Here is a 19,763-nt window from a genome sequence, read left to right on the forward strand (position 1 = left end):
AGGGAATTCGTATGACTTTACGAACTTAATGACAAAAAGGTACCAACAAAAAACCTTTTTACAATCAACCAGACACTCGACAATTACACCTTCAAAAGTTCAAATTTCTACTGGACCACTTCACCAAATGTCTGAAGACGAAATTACTTCTCACAAAACCATCACCTCTGCTTTGCAAGGTGTCCAAATAAACATTAGTAAACACTGCCCAAAGTGTGCCACTCTTCAGCAAGATTTTTCTCCGCAATTTGCTTTCCACCGCTGCACAAAGTGCAAAATGTTAAGGAGTGGCACCGCTTACGTCACAAAACTCGGTGGCATTTTTGAGTTTAAAGAAAACAAAACGGAGCTCTCTTTAACAGTGTCAAATTCCATTTTGAAGACATTTTTAGCACCACTACTTGACCTGAACCACACCGATGCCCAGGACATCGAACAGCTGTTCCTGGCCATGAACAGTTTAACCGTAACATTTACACACAACATGCAGGTTCTACAAATGCAAACAACACCCAACCACGATACTGATGAGGAACTTCTTCACATTGAAGAAACTGAATTATCACAAGAACCTGCCAGAGTTTTCATCCCGCAAAAAACACCTGTAACAGAAACCAAACATTCAAGCGACAAACAATTTGTTCAAATTGAAGAAACTCAATTATCACAAGAACCTGCTGCAGTTTTCATCCCGCAAAAAACACCTGCAACAGAAACCAAACATTCAAGCGACGAACAATTTCTTCAAATTGGAGAAACTGAATCATCACAAGAACCTGCTGCAGTTTTCATCCCGCAAAAAAGACCTGTAACAAAAAACAAACAATTTTGTAAAAAAAACAAAATTTGTGATAAGTCTATATAGCCTGTATAACTTGTATTTTGTTGTAAAAAATGTGTAGATGTGTATCTATAGGGGTTTACTTTTCAATAGTTAAAATGTTTGTTTGTTTTTTTCCCCCATTTCTAGTTGCTAAAATTTGTAATGGAAATATACATTACTATAAAATGATTTAATTATGATGCTTTTTTCCTACTTGATTAAATGTTTAAGTTTTGCAACTATAGAGGATGCTTTCTTTATCAATGTTTTGCTTTCTTTATCAATGTTTTACTTTTGATGGTTACTTTTTTTTTTTCACCCAAATTGATTTCCTTCTAAATAAATGCAATACGTCACTAACTTTTGTCCTCTTTATCTTTGTACCTGTACTTCCATTTATATTGCTTTAAATTTTGGTTTGTTTTTAAACTCCAACTAATCCTCTTTTCATACGAACTGTACTTTAATTTTAGTCCCCTATAAAATTTCCATTATTGGTCTAAATGTCTAGTGTGTAATTTCAGTCAAATTATAAATGAGCTGCACAAAAATGGTTAAACCAGATTTTTTTTTCTTAAATTGTTCCCAACCAAGAACTCAGAAACTGCAATGTGTTGGCCAACCACATGTTACTGTTGTAAATGACATGCAGTTGACCAAAAGACTGTGGTTTCCACATTCCAGATACATTGTCTTGTTTATTCAATTGTTTCAGCACTGCAATGAACTTTGAATTGTTACAATGAAAATAAATACTACTATAAGGGCTGAACTATCACCCTTCAGTACTGATACATTCTGAATTACCTATAACCCAGATAAATATATATTTTGCTCTTTCTCTGAACATTTATAAAGCTGTGAATTGTCACTTGAATTATTTTTACCCAGATAATACTTACATTAATCTCTCTTCCCATTTAATTAGAAATGTGTTTTCTTACACATTCCGAATGAACCATGTGTCCGCCATTTTGAATTTTGTCATAAATTGACATATCTTTTAACCCTCTGGGGTCTAAGGTGTTTTTGGGGTCCTTGAGATGTTCTGACATGCCCTGACATTTTTGCTTTTTTCAGTTGCTTATAAACATATTAATGGCAAAAAAAAAATTACACACTATTTAGCACAAACAGGACTACCATGAAATGTGAGCAACAAGAATGTACATGTCTGCATTTTTGAGAGAATAATGTTTATGCGTGGTTATTGAAAAAACTACAAACTAAAGTTTCTGAAATAAGGCCATAAAACACATTCTAAATATGTGCCAATAAGACTTTTGTCTAATGGATGTCATCGCCTAGTGTTTTTTCTTCAAAATAAAGTGAAAATCACCCTGCCTTATCATTCACATAACACAATACATTGATTTGAATTTTGCAAAGTACTTTCTGTTTGGAAAGGCCATATGCGGAGTGGGCGTCTACGGTCATGCATATGTAGTAGTTCACACCTGAGGAGACAGTGGGGCCTGCATACTTAATTAGCCATTCATTCAGGTGAGTCACTGAGCCACAAGAATGCAAGAGCAACAGTTGGAAGCATCTCAATTCTTTTTTATTTTTCCTCATATTGTGCTTGCAATTTGGCCTATAATATCCAAGGAAAACATGTCTAGTAATTGTGCAGTTAATTCTCATACTGTATTTTCAGTTTTGGAATATTTATGCTCTCCCCAAATTTGTCAATAATAAAACACAATAAAAGTTATTTAAAGAAAAGGCTTATATTTACCTTTTAATAGTTTGTTTACATCTACCTTGTAAATATATTTTTTTTATTAAAAAGGTTACAATTACAACAACAATTCAAGTGTAATCTTTCTTTGTAAAAACTAAAGTATACATTTTATCATACATATTTCAAAGTTAAGGATTTGATTGATTATTTGATAACTTTATTTTTGACAAAACATTTTATATTTAACATAAGCAAATATTGGCAAACAAAAGCTTATTTGAGGTGGCAGATATTTTACATTAAAAATGTATAATCTATCCAAAACTAATCAACGAAATGTTGTCTTTCATATGTCTGTAACATAGGTCTTTCATTTTTATTATAAGAAATATAAATGTTAATTTGCAGTTTAAATCCAGGAAATTTGTTAATGAAAAAATTATTAAAAGTAAGATACAATTGATACAAAACGAAATTCGTTTTAAAGAAAGGATTTGTACTTTCTGTTTTGAGGTCTCTGTGAAAGTTTGAAAGTCTTTTAGTGCTTTTTTTTAGAGCGCTCGCATCCATAATGGAGAACTGTCACGTAATATTGTTTTTTCCTCATAAATGCGAACACGAAAAATAAAAGACAAAAGACTTTTAAGTAAAACTTACTCCGAAATTGTGTTCTCGGCGGAATTCGCTCTTCAAAATGCTGCCGTTCGTCGTCTGAGTTACAATCTTCCTCTGAGGAAAAGGTGCATTCCTCCTCGCTGTCCAGAATCATCTGAAGGGCATCTTTATTACCGGAGAAGCGTGCCATACTCAAAACGCGATGAACTATCAGTAAGTCTGATAGAAACTGTGTTTTTATGGCATTGATCGACGGGCGTATGCGATGCATACTAGATCATCTAACTATTTACATGTGAATCGCGCCGGGGGCGGAGCGGCCTCAGCACATTATAGAGATAATGAGGCAGAAGGAAAAACGGTACCTCTCCTTGCTTTCAAACGGATTACATGAGTTGAAAACATTTGTTTTTATATAAATTACTTCATTTAAAAGAGGAGATTTCAAGCTTCATAAAGACATATCTCACGTGCCTGTGTGAGAAGTATTCGCTGAGTTATGATTCATTTTCGTACGCGTTTCAGAATGGACTACACGGACAGAGAGAAGGCAGAACTCGCTTCGTGTTTATTTTTCTTTATTTGTCGAAAAGCACAACACTATGTTTTTATTGTTAGTATACACAAAAATAATACACATTTAACAGAATCGATTGATGTATGAAACTTGTTTTGTAAAATCAAAGTCAAAAGAGTATTTTGGGTCTCAATTCAACTCATAAGGAAAAAAGCGAGCAGATCACGCCGGCGTGATCTCCGACCTCTGAGGGTTAAACTATTTGACATATCACAAAAGTTGGTAGGGATGATCAACACCATGTCCTGAAGGTACCTGAGAAGTTTGAACACAGCGCCACCTAGTGTTCCAGAGTTATGTTTTTTGCAAAAATGCTTAACTTTTGAAAACATTGTTCAAATTTTGATTGCTTTATGTCATTACGTTCCTTGGTTTATGCCAATTCCGACAATGTCTCATTTGTCATTTTCCAACAATGTGACTGTCCGCCATGTTGGAACAAATGAAAAACTGTTTTTTCACTACTCCTTCAAATCTTGCTCAATTTTGTCCAAAATTTTATCAGATGTTCTTTAGACCGAACCGCACAGAAATGACTGAACAGATTTTTGATAGTTGTCTACATTCCCATGATATTCCTCTCTGAAGTTGACCCTGTTTGTTGTCTTATGCTAGTTAGCTTAGCATAATTATTGGTTAGCATGCTAACCAAATGCCATTCTTTCTAATGTGGCTCTTCAGCTATCAGGATAACCATAAGCTACGTTAGCATTAAGCTAGCTTAGCATGCTAATCTCGTTAACATGATTTTGTGTGCTCATTCTTACACTGAATGCTCTCCTCTGCAGCTTGTAACTCTATGTCCTCTAAGTGGCGCAAGCTGTTAATCCATGTGCTATGAGTCCCAAACCATTCTGGTTGGGGGTTCGAATCCTGCGTAGGATGACTACATAAAATTGTGTATTATGTCGAGTCGATTCTTGTATTCAAGCATTCTACTAATCTTTTGCTCTTCTGGCTCCGCATTGTGCTACAGCGATTCTACCTTCAACATCTTAAGTCTCTGTAAAATTATTAAGCAAACCACAGTGTATGAGTGTAAACCAAATACTAAGTAAAGCAAAAGGCTTTAACTTTGAAGATTGTTAAATCATTTCCAATGTGTAGCAAATGTTAAACCATGTGAATTGTGCAATGTTCAAAAGATTCCTAGTAAAAAAATAATGTATCCAAACAAGCCAAACAACCAGAAGGGCTTGGCCCCGGAAAGGCTGCTTGCAGCTTTTGGTAATTGGAATTGTCAGAATAATAGTATTCTTCTTCTTCCGCCAATGGAAGTCTATGGCAGCCCTATGAACCGTACATAGGAAAATGATGAAATTTGGCACAGTTGTAGAGATGGCCATGAATAGTAATTGGACCAAATTTGGTGTCTCTAGGGCCAACTCTATAGCGCCACCACCAGTTCAAAAATTCAACATTGAAATGATTATAACTTTTGAACCATTTGATCTAGAAAAATAATACTTAGGACACCTGATTCCTCTCATCATGCTGATCAAAACCAATATAGACCATTAAGACTCCGCCCATTACAGTAGTGGCCATTTTGAAAAGTACAGTATTCAGTTTTTTCGCTACTCCTCCTTCAAAATTTCTCCAATTTTGTCCAAAATTTGCTCAAATGATCTTTGGACTGAGCCGCACAGAAATGACTGAACAGATTTTTTTTTATTCATCTTTGTTCAAAAGTTATGGTGTCACAAACTTGACGAGGTCCACCCAAAATTGGCTAAGAGGCTGTATCTCGGCCAAAGTTTGATCAATCGAAACGAAAATTGGTACACTTCATCAGAAGCTTGATCTGAGGTTCCATGCCAAAGTTGGGAACAGCGCCACCTACGGGTCATGAGATATGAAAAATTGCTATTTTGGCCAATAACTTTTGGACAGTTTGTCAGAAAATCAAAAATGTGGTATCTATGGATTCTTTGCATCATGCCAAATCCGTGGATACCAATTTTGCCAGGATGGGATCTACCACGTGTCCGCCATTTTGAATTTGTCATAATTTGCAATAACTTTTAAACTATTTGACATATCTTCACAAAAATTAGCATTGATCATCGACACAATGTCCTGAAGGTACATGAGAAGATTGAAAACAGCGCCACCTAGTGTTCCATAGATATAAGGTCTTTTGCAAAAACGCTTTTAACTTTTGAAAACATTGTTCAAATTTTTATTTCCTTACGTCATTATGTTCCTTGGCTTATGCCGATTCCGTTGATATCTCATTTGTCATTTTCCAACAATGTGACTGTCCGCCATATTGGAACAAATGAAAAACAGTTTTTTCGCTACTCCTCCTTCAAATCTTGCTCAATTTTGTCCAAAATTTGATCAGATGATCTTTGGACTGAGCCGCACAGAAATGACTGAACAGATTTCTGATATTCGCTACCGTTCCCGAGATATTCATCTTCAAAGTTGACCTAGCCTGTGTTTTTTGCCTTATGCTAATTAACTTAGCATAATAATTGGTTAGCATGCTAACCAGATGCCATTCTTTTTAATGTGGCTCTTCAGCTATCAGGATAACCATAAACTACATTAGCATTAAGCTAGCTTAGCATGCTAATCTCGTTAACATGATTTTGTGTGCTTATTCTTACACTGAAGCCTCTGCTCTGAAGCTTGGTAAAACAAGTCCTCTGGGTGGCGCAATCTGTTCAACCATGCGTCATGAATCCCGAACCGTTCCGGTCGTGGGTTCGAGACCAGTGTGGGGCGACTTTGGAATTTGTGTATAAAATTGTCATTTCAACTCCTTTATCATCTGGGTAAAAGCTGTACTAATGTTTTTAACACTGGGATTAGAAATGTGTTTTTTCTACATTCTGTGTTTGTTCTCATCAGAACTTTTGTTCATTTTGATTTCATCCTATCTGTACCTCTGAACCCATCTGTTCTTCATGTACATTCTATTTCTGCTGTTTTTGCTCTTCTGGCTCCGCATTGCGCTACAGCCCTACTGTGCTACAGCGGCTTGGCCCCTGTATTGCTGCTTGCAGCTATATTTATTATTATTATTCTTCTTCCTCCTCTTGAAGTCTATGGCAGCCCTATGAACCATACATAGGAAAATGATGAAATTTGGCACACTTGTAGTGATGGTAATGAAAAGTAATTGTAGCAATTTTTGAGTCTCTAGGTCCAACTCTATAGCGCCACCAGCAGTTCAAAAATTCAACATTGAAATGGTTATAACTTTTGAACCCTTTGATCTAGAAAAATGAAACTTAGTACACCTGATTCATCTCATCATGCTGATTAGAACCAATATCTTACATTAAGACTCCGCCCATTACAGTAGTGGCCATTTTGAAAAGTACAGTATGCAGTTTTTTTGCTACTCCTCCTTCAAAATTGGTCTAATTTTGTCCAAACATGTACTCAAATGATCTTCGGACTGAGCCGCATAAAAGTACTGTCCCCGATTTTTTTGCTATATTGGAAAAAAAAAAGTTATGATGTCGCAAACTTAACGAGGTCGACCCAAAATTGGTTCAGAAGCTATAGCTCGGCCAAACTTTGATCAATCGAAACGAAAATTGGTACACTTCATCGGAAGCATGATCTGAGGTTCCATGCCAAAGTTGGGAACAGCGCCACCTACGGGTCATGAGATATGGAAAATGCATATTTTGGCCAATAACTTATGAACAGTTTGTCAGAAAATTATAAACTTGGTGTCTATCGATTCCTTGGGTCATGACAAATCCGTGGATATCTATTTTGCCATGATGGGATGTACCACGTGTCCGCCATTTTGAATGATGTCATAATTTGCAATATCTTTTAAACTATTTGAAATTTCTTCACCAAATTTGGTATGGATCATCATTAGCATGGCCCGAAGGTACCTGAGAAATTTGATCACAGCGCCACCTAGTGTTCCAGAGATATCATTGTTTTTTGAAAAAACGCTTATAACTTTTGCTAACATTGCTTGAAATTTGATTTCTTTATGTCAATATATTCCTTGGCTTATGCCGATTTCAACGATATCTCATATGTTATTTATCAACAATGTGACTGGCCGCCATATTGGAGTGAATGTAAAACAGTTTTTTCGCTACTCCTCCTTCAAAATTGGTCTAATTTTGTCCAAACATGTACTCAAATGATCTTCGGACTGAGCCGCATAAAAGTACTGTCCCCGATTTTTTTGCTATACTGGAAAAAAAAAGTTATGATGTCGCAAACTTAATGAGGTCAACCCATAATTGGTTCAGAGGCTGTAACTTGTGAACAGTTTGTCACAAAATCATAAAATTGGTGTCTATCGATTCCTTGCGTCATGTCGAATCTGAGGATATCTATTTTGCCAGGATTGGATGTACCACATCATAAGCTATATTAGCATTAAGTTAGCTTAGCATGCTAATCTCGTTAACATGATTTTGTGTGCTCATTCACACACTGAAGCCTCTCCTCTGCAGCTTTGTAAAACATGTCCTCTGGGTGGCGCAAGTGGTTCAACCATGCGTCATGAATCCCGAACCATTGTGGTCGTGGGTTCGAGACCAGTGTGGGGCGACTTTGAAATTGTGTATAAAATAATAATTTAAATTCCTTCCGGCTCTGCACTGCTGTTGGTGCTTAAATGCTAGCTGTGCTGCTGTAATTTATGTGCTTACTGTGCTTGATGTACATTAAATTTCTGATGTTTTGCTCTTCTGGCTCCGCATTGCGCTACAGCGGCTGTTGCTTGCTCTGCCTTGCAGGGCTTGGCCCCGTATTGCTGCTTGCAGCTATATTTATTATTATTATTATTATTCTTCTTCCTCCTCTTGAAGTCTATGGCAGCCCTATGAACCATACATAGGAAAATGATGAAATTTGGCACACTTGTAGTGATGGTAATGAAAAGTAATTGTAGCAATTTTTGAGTCTCTAGGTCCAACTCTATAGCGCCACCAGCAGTTCAAAAATTCAACATTGAAATGGTTATAACTTTTGAACCCTTTGATCTAGAAAAATGAAACTTAGTACACCTGATTCATCTCATCATGCTGATTAGAACCAATATCTTACATTAAGACTCCGCCCATTACAGTAGTGGCCATTTTGAAAAGTACAGTATGCAGTTTTTTTGCTACTCCTCCTTCAAAATTGGTCTAATTTTGTCCAAACATGTACTCAAATGATCTTCGGACTGAGCCGCATAAAAGTACTGTCCCCGATTTTTTTGCTATATTGGAAAAAAAAAAGTTATGATGTCGCAAACTTAACGAGGTCGACCCAAAATTGGTTCAGAAGCTATAGCTCGGCCAAACTTTGATCAATCGAAACGAAAATTGGTACACTTCATCGGAAGCATGATCTGAGGTTCCATGCCAAAGTTGGGAACAGCGCCACCTACGGGTCATGAGATATGGAAAATGCATATTTTGGCCAATAACTTATGAACAGTTTGTCAGAAAATTATAAACTTGGTGTCTATCGATTCCTTGGGTCATGACAAATCCGTGGATATCGATTTTGCCATGATGGGATGTACCACGTGTCCGCCATTTTGAATGATGTCATAATTTGCAATATCTTTTAAACTATTTGAAATTTCTTCACCAAATTTGGTATGGATCATCATTAGCATGGCCCGAAGGTACCTGAGAAATTTGATCACAGCGCCACCTAGTGTTCCAGAGATATCATTGTTTTTTGAAAAAACGCTTATAACTTTTGCTAACATTGCTTGAAATTTGATTTCTTTATGTCAATATATTCCTTGGCTTATGCCGATTTCAACGATATCTCATATGTTATTTATCAACAATGTGACTGGCCGCCATATTGGAGTGAATGTAAAACAGTTTTTTCGCTACTCCTCCTTCAAAATTGGTCTAATTTTGTCCAAACATGTACTCAAATGATCTTCGGACTGAGCCGCATAAAAGTACTGTCCCCGATTTTTTTGCTATACTGGAAAAAAAAAGTTATGATGTCGCAAACTTAATGAGGTCAACCCATAATTGGTTCAGAGGCTGTAACTTGTGAACAGTTTGTCACAAAATCATAAAATTGGTGTCTATCGATTCCTTGCGTCATGTCGAATCTGAGGATATCTATTTTGCCAGGATTGGATGTACCACATCATAAGCTATATTAGCATTAAGTTAGCTTAGCATGCTAATCTCGTTAACATGATTTTGTGTGCTCATTCACACACTGAAGCCTCTCCTCTGCAGCTTTGTAAAACATGTCCTCTGGGTGGCGCAAGTGGTTCAACCATGCGTCATGAATCCCGAACCATTGTGGTCGTGGGTTCGAGACCAGTGTGGGGCGACTTTGAAATTGTGTATAAAATAATAATTTAAATTCCTTCCGGCTCTGCACTGCTGTTGGTGCTTAAATGCTAGCTGTGCTGCTGTAATTTATGTGCTTACTGTGCTTGATGTACATTAAATTTCTGATGTTTTGCTCTTCTGGCTCCGCATTGCGCTACAGCGGCTGTTGCTTGCTCTGCCTTGCAGGGCTTGGCCCCGTATTGCTGCTTGCAGCTATATTTATATTTACATCTGTCAGATTCTCCTCCTTAAGTTTACAAAATCTATTAGCACTAATCTTTTGGAAAACTTCCCAGTTAGCATCTCCCAATTTCCATCTAGGAATTTTCTTTCCCTTTTCATAATAACCTTCTATGCCAATTTTCGTTACCACAGGATAATGATCACTTTCTATTGTGGTGTATTTGATCACATTCCATGTGCTTAAACCTGCTATTTCACTAGACACCAGTGTTAAATCCAGCGCTGCCTCTGTGTTTTGCATACTATTATATCGTGTTCCTTCCCCATTATTAATACATACCAAACAGTGATTATCTATAAATTCCTCAACCACTAAACCATTTAAATCTGTCCTACTGCTACCCCAAAGTGAACTATGTGAATTGAAATCCCCACACAATATCACATTATCATCTAATACCCCTACAACCTCCTCTAGTGATTCTAGACTTAATTCCCCACACGGATTATAATAATTGATTATGTCAATATTACCTCTATTAGTCCATACCTTAACTGTAATTGATTCATGCTCTGTGCTTATACGTATTACCTTATAACTCATTCCATTTTGTATGAATGTCACCACACCACACCTCCCCCTCTGCCAGATTCTCTATCTCTCCTAACAGCAATATATCCCTTTATAATAAAATCCAACTGTGACTTTAACCATGTCTCCTGTATACAAATAACATCAGGTTTCTCTTCCAACTTATCAATATACTTTTTAAACTCTTGGCCATTTGAAATTAAGCTTCTCGCATTCCACTGGAGTAGAATTAACACCATTAAGATGATCCAACACTTGTCTGAGATGGCTGATTATCTTCATTAAGAATGTCTTTAACTGTTTCCCAGAGCAGCCCTCTCACATCAAGGTACTTCTCAGCTGACTTGACAATAATCTTTATCCTCTCATTTCGGCTTTTTGTCTGTGCTGAACAGTTGACTACATCTGCCATAAAGAATACAAAATCATTCTTGTTCACAATCAAAGTGTCCTCCTTCAACCTATTACATCCTCCACATTTCACTACGTCTTGATTTCTAGTGTCACTTTGCCTTATCACCTGCGCGTCTCCTGAAACCTTCCTTGCTGCCTCTGCGTAGCTTATTCCCTGAGTAGTCTTGATTCGCTGCACCTCTTCCGCTCTTTTACTAACCTCGCAACCACGGTAAGCTGAGCTATGTTCTCCTCCACAATTACAGCATTTTAACTTCGTTCCCTCTGCACATTTGCCATACTCGTGGTTTCCACCGCATCTACCACATGTTTGCTTTCCCTTGCACACGGATGCTACATGTCCGAACCTCTGACATTTAAAACATCTAAGAGGTGGGGGAACATAGGGCCTCACTTCATAACACATATATCCAATAAGAATCTTTTCCGGGAGTCTTTTCTCATCAAATGTGACTAGTACAGAAAGACTATCACTTCTAATCCCATTTCTGTTTGCTTTAAGACGTCTGGCTTCACTCACTTTTGCATTTGTTACATTTCCTTTAATATACTCTGCTGTTACATTTACCGGAATCCCTGTAATTACTCCTCTGACCCATTTTCTGTCATTCATCAGAGAACAATGCACTTTCTTGCCATTTATTTTATTAATTTTAATTGCTTTTCCTTGTTGTTCTCCATCCTTACATATAATTATTAATGATCCATCTCGCAATATTTTAGCACTCCTTACCTCCCCGATTTCTTTACTTATGGATTTAGTTAGCTGTATTGGATTCCAATCGCCGAATGAAGCCCCCTCTTGCGCAAGTTTTACTATTATGTTGAAATCCTCTCTCTTCCTTTCTGTTACATTTCCTCTCCCGTCACTATCACACCCATCTGATTTTACGCTCTTTTTACGCTTATTTGTCCTACCTGCTGTATTCCAATTTCCATAACTCCCGCCACCTACATCCATCTCTCCTGACTCACTTCCTGAACCGTCACTTCCTTCTGCCATCTCTCGTCCAGTCCAGCCCAGCCCATCCACCAATGTGATAACTGCGCGAGTCCTGACCATAGACAGTATAAGGTCCTGACTCCTCACCGAAACACGCCAGTGGTGGAGTTGAACCGAGTGTCACCGCTACAACCTGGAGAGGGGCGGGGTATGAAGTGTCGATTGTCGATTTCACGCGCGTGATCATAGGTACTAAACCTATGTGCGTGAACTCGACAATCGACTACTGTGGACTTCGACCGAAACCAGGATGTAAATACAGGTATGTGCGCTGGCTGAAATAACATAATTTTTATATAATTTCTTTCACATCTACTGCAGTCAGATTAACCCGCGTATACCCCGAAGGAATCACTCACATGGCTGTGCACTTGTAATGACACATCAAGGATGTTAAGAGGCTAAAAGCAGGTTTAGTACTTGCCCCATTGAAGTCAACAGGGTGCAAATTTTAAAAAGAGGATAACTCGGTGTAGGCAACACCGATTTTTGTCGTTGTTCTCTGTATTGACAGCACTCCAAATGTAAAAAAAAATTAGCTCAATGTTAAAATTGACCAGAGTTCTCCTTTAAAGTTGGTTCTCAACCCGCCATAAAACCAAAAGGAGAAGAAGAAGAAGAAGAAGTAGTAGTAGTAGATGCCCCAACCAAAAGTAGATTTAAGTTTATTAGAAAAAAGACAAAAGGAAGGTTCATATGAAACAGAAGTAGGCTATACAATGTAGGCTAAGGGAGTATATTGGGTCAAGATATGGGGAATATATGCACATTTTTACAGATGCTTCAAAAGATTCAAAAACTGATCATGTGGGTTCTGCATTCATTATTCCAAAGGTTAAAGTGTATAAGAATAAAAGGATATCAGATAGTTTATCGGTGTATACTGGAGAGATGTTTGCAATAATTATGGCAATAAGGTGGATTAGGGAAGTTAAAATATCCAAGGCAGTAATATGTTCAGATTGTAGTTCAGCCAGGGGCGTTGCTAGACATAAAGCTCTACTGGGGCACAGGTCCCCCATTGTTTGTCTGAGATAGCAACAGTAACTAAGGAAGGCGGGGCTTACCGATAGGTCAATTGTTATTAATGATTCATTGTTATCACACACAATGAAACATAGTAGTACAGAACACAACAATATGTTTATTTTATGTGCTATACAGTCCTGAAGGCTGGGGTGATTGTTTTAAAAACACCAGGCTATTAGTTCTGAAAGTTAGGGGGGTTTGGGGGAATTCTCCCCCGAGAAAATTTAGATTTCTCGGACCTTCATATGTGCATTTAAAGGTGTTTCAAGGCCAAAAAATTGGATAACAATTAAAAGCATGTTAGTGGACAGCAGTAGCATAAATGATTTGTCAAGCAGATAACAGATTGTTAAACATGAGAATGAGGATAAATATATATATATAGGTGCTTCTCAATAAATTAGAATGTCGTGGAAAAGTTCATTTATTTCAGGAATTCAATTTAACAGGTGAAACAAATATATTATACTCATTACATGCAAAGTGAGATATTTCAAGCCTTTTTTTTTGTTATAATTTTGATGATTATGGCTTACAGCTTATGAAACCCACGAAATCAAAATCCCAGAAAATTAGAATATATATATATGCACCTGTGTATGTATATATATATATATATATATATATATATATATATATATATATATATATATATATATATATATATATATATATTAGGGTGCATCAAAAAACACAATTCTTGAATTTTGATATGGCTGGGTGCTAAAAAAAATGTTCCAATATATGTAGAAACAACACATGCAAAATATTTTTCCAGTACATGATGATTTAGGGGTGCCACCGCACATCTGGTTTTGTTGGATAAAGTGCTTAACAGTGCTCAATGGTCACAATGGAGATCTGAGGTAAACAATACTACAGCTCAAGAAAACTGAGATTATCTTTCTGTTTGAGGTGATCTTTCTGTGTTGGGTATGTATTATTACATAATTACTATCATATCTGTAATTTTGTCTTTGTATACTTATTTATCATAAGTCATTTAAGTCATATTTATAGGTATTTGGTGCTCATTACATCTAGCTAACGTTAGCTAGCAACAGTTTGCTAACCACAGTTAGCTATCTATGTTAGCTAAGCTATTAAGCTTAACATCAACAGTATTCTATCTAGAGTGGACAATGTCATATTCAGAGTATACAGTGGGGAGAACAAGTATTTGATATACACTGGCGATTTTGCAGGTTTTCGCACTTACAAAGCATGTAGAGGTCTGTCAATTTTATCATAGGTACACTTCAACTGTGAGAGACGGAATCTAAAACAAAAATTCAGAACCTGTATAAAAGACACCCATCCACACACTCAATCAAACAGACTCCAACCTCTCCACAATGGCCAAGACCAGAGAGCTGTGTAAGGACATCAGGGATAAAATTGTAGACCTGCACAAGGCTGGGATGCTAGGCTGGGCGCAATTATTAGAAAATGGAATAAGTTCTAGGTGACGGTCAATCTCCCTCGGTCTGGGGCACCATGCAAGATCTCACCTCGTGGGGCATCAATGATCATGAGGAAGGTGAGGGATCAGCCCAGAACTACACGGCAGGACCTGGTCAATGACCTGAAGAGAGCTGGGACCACAGTCTCAAAGAAAACCATTAGTAACACACTACGCCGTCATGGATTAAAATCCTGCAGCGCACACAAGGTCCCCCTGCTCAAGCCAGCACATGTCCAGGCCCATCTGAAGTTTGCCAATGACCATCTGGATGATCCAGAGGAGGAATGGGAGAAGGTCATGTGGTCTGATGAGACAGAAATAGAGCTTTTTGGTCTAAACTCCACTCGCCGTGTTTGGAGGAAGAAGAAGGATGAGTACAACCCCAAGAAAACCATCCCAGCCGTGAAGCATGGAGGTGGAAACATCATTCTTTGGGGATGCTTTTCTGCAAAGGGGACAGGACAACTGCACCGTATTGAGGGGAGGATGGATGGGGCCATGTATCGCAAGATCTTGACCAACTACCTCCTTCCCTCAGTAAGATCATTGAAGATGGGCCGAAACACACAGCCAGGGCAACTAAGGAGTGGCTCCGTAGGAAGCATCACAAGGTCCTGGAGTGGCCTAGCCAGCCTCCAGACCTGAACCCATACAAAATGTTTGGAGGGAGCTGAAAGTCTGTATTTCCCAGCGACAGCCCCGAAACCTGAAGGATCTGGAGAAGGTCTGTATGGAGGAGTGGGACAAAATTCCTGCAGTGTGTGCAAACCTGGTCAAGAACTACAGGAAACGTATGATCTCTGTAATTGCAAACAAAGGTTTCTGTACCAAAGTTCTGCTTTTCTGATGTATCAAATACTTATGTCATGCAATAAAATGCAAATTAATTACTTAAAAATCATACAATGTGATTTTCTGGATTTCTGTTTTAGATTCCGTCACTCACAGTTGAAGAGTACCTATGATAAAAATTACAGACTTCTACATGCTTTGTAAGTAGGAAAACCTGATAAATCTGAAGTGTATCAAATACTTGTTCTCCCCACTGTAGATGTCTCATGTGTATTGAGAGTAGCATTGTAATTGTTACAGTAAATTAACAGGGTAAGGCCACGTGAACATGTCCCATTGACCTCCATTCATTTTGTCTATAGGACAAATGAATGGAGAATCTTGAAAGTTGAATTCTGAGAAATGCCCAAGTTGCCCAAAGGGTTCAAACAAACAACTTTTACTTTGATAACCCTATAGAACATGTTACTGTATAAAAGTTCACTGTACTCAACATTTCCAGGTCAACCTTTTGGCAATTAGACTAAAAATTGCACATTTTTGAAATTTCGCCAAAGTTCATGTGTTAGGTGGCACCCCAAAATCTCAATGGAATTCCTCAAAACTTTGCAAAAGTCATTTTTATGTTAATTGGAACAAAATGCAATGCCAGCCAAATTGATATTTTGAAATTAAAATTTCCCATTCAAATTTGATGCACCCTAATATATATATATATATATATATATATATATATATATATATATATATATATGAGCTACAATATATTGTAAATGCCAAGTCAGAAACTCAACTATTTCTGAAGCGCTGTGTGAGTGTGTATGTATGTATGCAAGTATGTGTAGTACACATAAATATATATGCATAAACAGAAATTCAAGGGGGTAAAAACATTTCACACATTATCATTGTGTGTAGGTTGCCAGTAAATGAGTGTGGCATGTAGAGAACTGTGTTTAGAGGTTTGAAAAAAAGTAGATTTTTTTCAATTTCAAACTGATTGTAAAGCGTATAATGTGCTTGCAGTTTTGCTGGTCTGAAGATTCAGTACATAAGTGAATGGTTTCACTGAGCGAGCCTCAAGTTCCACTTTTAGTGTGTATATGAAAAAACTATTTGAAAAAACTGTAATCTTTATGAAAATGTTTATTAGTTAGTTAGTATCTTTATCATACATTTTTTTTGTGTGGCATAAAAGGCAAACACACTGTAGCCTATATGAAATAGAGAACTTTAGAAAATAAAAAAAGGAGAGAAAACTTTCTTGCACATTTGCATTCTTCTACATTACACAATGTTAATAATAAATAATTAGCCTATATATTTTTCAAGAATTTACAATTACAACATTTCAATAAATCAAACATGTATATTCTAAAAGAAAACAAAGTTCCCCAGCCAAGTCCAAACTAAGTTGATTCATTTTTTGAGCATTAAACTGTACCGCCTATGCTTCATTTTGGCAAAACGGTCAATCGCTTGACTCTGACTCAATTTACCAAGTTCTTCCCTCTCAACTGATAAGAGAGCTGATGGTGAAGCCTGTCTTGTCCCATTGTTAACCTCAGCCAAGTGTGGAGCCGTCTCAGCACACTGAATGACCGCTCACAGCTACAGCCATTGACTGGGATTGTCAGAGAGACCTGCAAAACCTGTGTCAAGGTTGGGAACATGACTTTATCCAGCAAATTGAAAACACATTGAATATTTGAAAGGCTTTCCATTTTGTGAGCCAGATAGTTTTTAGCCACTAAAACCTCCTCCGATTTTAGATCAATCTTGTAATGATCTGATAGACCTCGGAGGCGCTCCTCACAAAGAAAGTTATCGGATCCCGGATTACAGGCCTGAACACCTCTCAAAATCTGGTTATTAAGAGATGAAAAGCGTTGATCCATCTCAGCAACCATTCTGTCAAGGCAAGGAAGAAACAGGTTTCTTTTTAGCTTCTCTGCATCACTGAGGTCACTCACTGCTCCACAACTAGATTCCACTAGATAAACCTCCATGCGTTTCTGCTTCTGCCGTTGTCTAGCAGCACATGGCTCTGGGATCTGATTTGCTGCACAAATGGTCCTGACAGTCTCATAAAGCATTGTAGCCTTTTCATCTGTGCGCATCTGCTTTAGAGTGTCACACACAGCTCTCTGTACTCAACAGCCTTAGCAAGGTCTACTGTTTCACACTGCAGATATTTGTGCAGGTTCTCAGTTACAGACAGAAAAGTCTTGAACATTACCAATAGGTATACTGTGGAGAATCTGCTAAGTTTGGCATGGAGTCCCACTGCCATGGAGTTGTTGATGCTGGAAAGACAAAAGACACTGAAGAACTGCAGGGAGATTCTCTAAGATGGCATTTACAGACCGCAACTGGCTTGATCAGCGGGTCTTTGAAAGCTGGACAAGTTCGGATGGCTGTAACCCCAGCTGATTTTGAACATCTCTAAATTTGTGATGGTTTACAAGTGAAACACTGAAAAATGAGTACACACTTTGCAGCAGGTCAAAGAGATCTCTGGCCTCCGGTATGGCCTGACAGGTGTGACATAAAACTAGGTTGAGCTGATGTGCATAGCAGTGCACATAAATGGCCTCTGGATGGTTTGTTTTGAATCTGGCTTGTACACCACCTACAGCCCCACTCATGACTGCCGCGCCATCATATGATTGTGCTACGCACTTCAGCTTATCAATGGCATGATGAACTAGCTGCTCTTCTATAGCAGCAGTTATGCTGTCTGCATCAAATTCTTTTAGTGTTGTCATTGCACTTCAGCAACATAGCGAACACATATGGCAAGCTGTTCAGTATTGCCGTCTCTGGCTTCATCTGCCAGAACTGAAAACATCCCTGCCTCTTTTAGCTCCCGGACAATATTAGCTGTAACTTCTTCAGCACAGCACTCTTTATCTCCTTCTGAGATGCAGGCGATCAGTAGGTGCTGTGTGAAGGGGCTGAATAGGGTTTCAAAAAAGGGTCAAACTGTTTTAGAAGATTCAGACACTCCAGAAAATTCCCCTGGTTGTGGCTGGAGTCCCTCATCATGGCCACGGAAGGGAATATTTTGCTTGGCCAGGAATTGTGTCACAGCATCAATACGGGTAAGGTACTCCCGTCTGTCTTTTATTTCTGCCTCATTTGCTGAGTGCAATTGTTCAATTACACTGCCATGAACAGCACTTGTTTTAAAGCTGTGCCAGGACAGCATGCTTGCTTTATGGGCAGGTGTTTTCTCCTGCTCTCTAAAGAGATCTAGCGATTTTTTCCAATTGGTTTGGCCAGTGCTAACAAAGGTGTCATGTTTCACATTTTTACCAAACATCCTACAGGAAAAACAAAAAGCTGCATCTCTAGATACAGAATATTCCAACCAGGGAAAGTTTCCAAACCAGTTCGAATTAAAAGATCGCTTTAGTTGTGCTGGGGATATTGAGACAACTTAACCTGTTTTGGGCCACAATGGTCACTAATGTTTCCCTCTATATTGTGAGCAGTGGTTTTTGCCCTCGCCTCCTGTCTAATGTTCTCTGCTGCCACTGTGCTCATCTGTTCCTCAGTTTCCTCTCCATAGCTCTCCTGTCTTTGACCTGTCTCTCGCCTGTCCTTCTCCACTCTCTCACTTCGCCCTGCCTCCGACTGTTCATCCAGCTCCATCTCTCTTCCTTCTCCTGCACCTGCAGGGTCCCATCAAACATTAGACAACAAATCCTTGAGCGAAGATGAGCCAATGTCAGTTGAGTATCAGTTGCACGGGGACCGAACTCAGACAAGTAACTAGATAAGACAGCTTGGGGGTGTGAGTGTGTGTTGTAGAACATATGTACAAGTTGTTTTGAATCATGACCAAAAAAACTGCATTTTTGTGGAATGTGCTTTAAGGCCCTTTCACACTGGACGCGATTTTTACGCACGAATAATTCGCGCGATGGTTTTATTTTTTGATCAGCTGTTTGTGTAACGAGCGCTTTCACACCGAACGCGAATGTGCTGCGGCGAAAAAGCGACTTTTTTTTTTTTCGTTTCGATGTCGATTTTTTTTCCTTTTGCGGCGACAGAAAAGACTTCAGCCAATCATATACTACAAGGACAATGATTGTGTGGCGTAGCATTGCCAACCAACTTGGTTATCACGACAGTGAGTATGTTGTGTGATAGTTTTAGTTGTTGTATAGTCCTGTGCTGTGTAGGCTAGCAGGCTAAACTACATGTGGGATAGAAAGCTAATCGTCAAAGATAGAGATAGAGACCGTGTTTATGCGGCTCATGTGATGGGTTTTGACGCGAACTATT

The sequence above is a fragment of the Scardinius erythrophthalmus genome (genome assembly GCF_964197995.2).
Source record: "Scardinius erythrophthalmus genome assembly, chromosome: 1".
Lineage (NCBI taxonomy): Eukaryota > Metazoa > Chordata > Actinopteri > Cypriniformes > Leuciscidae > Scardinius > Scardinius erythrophthalmus.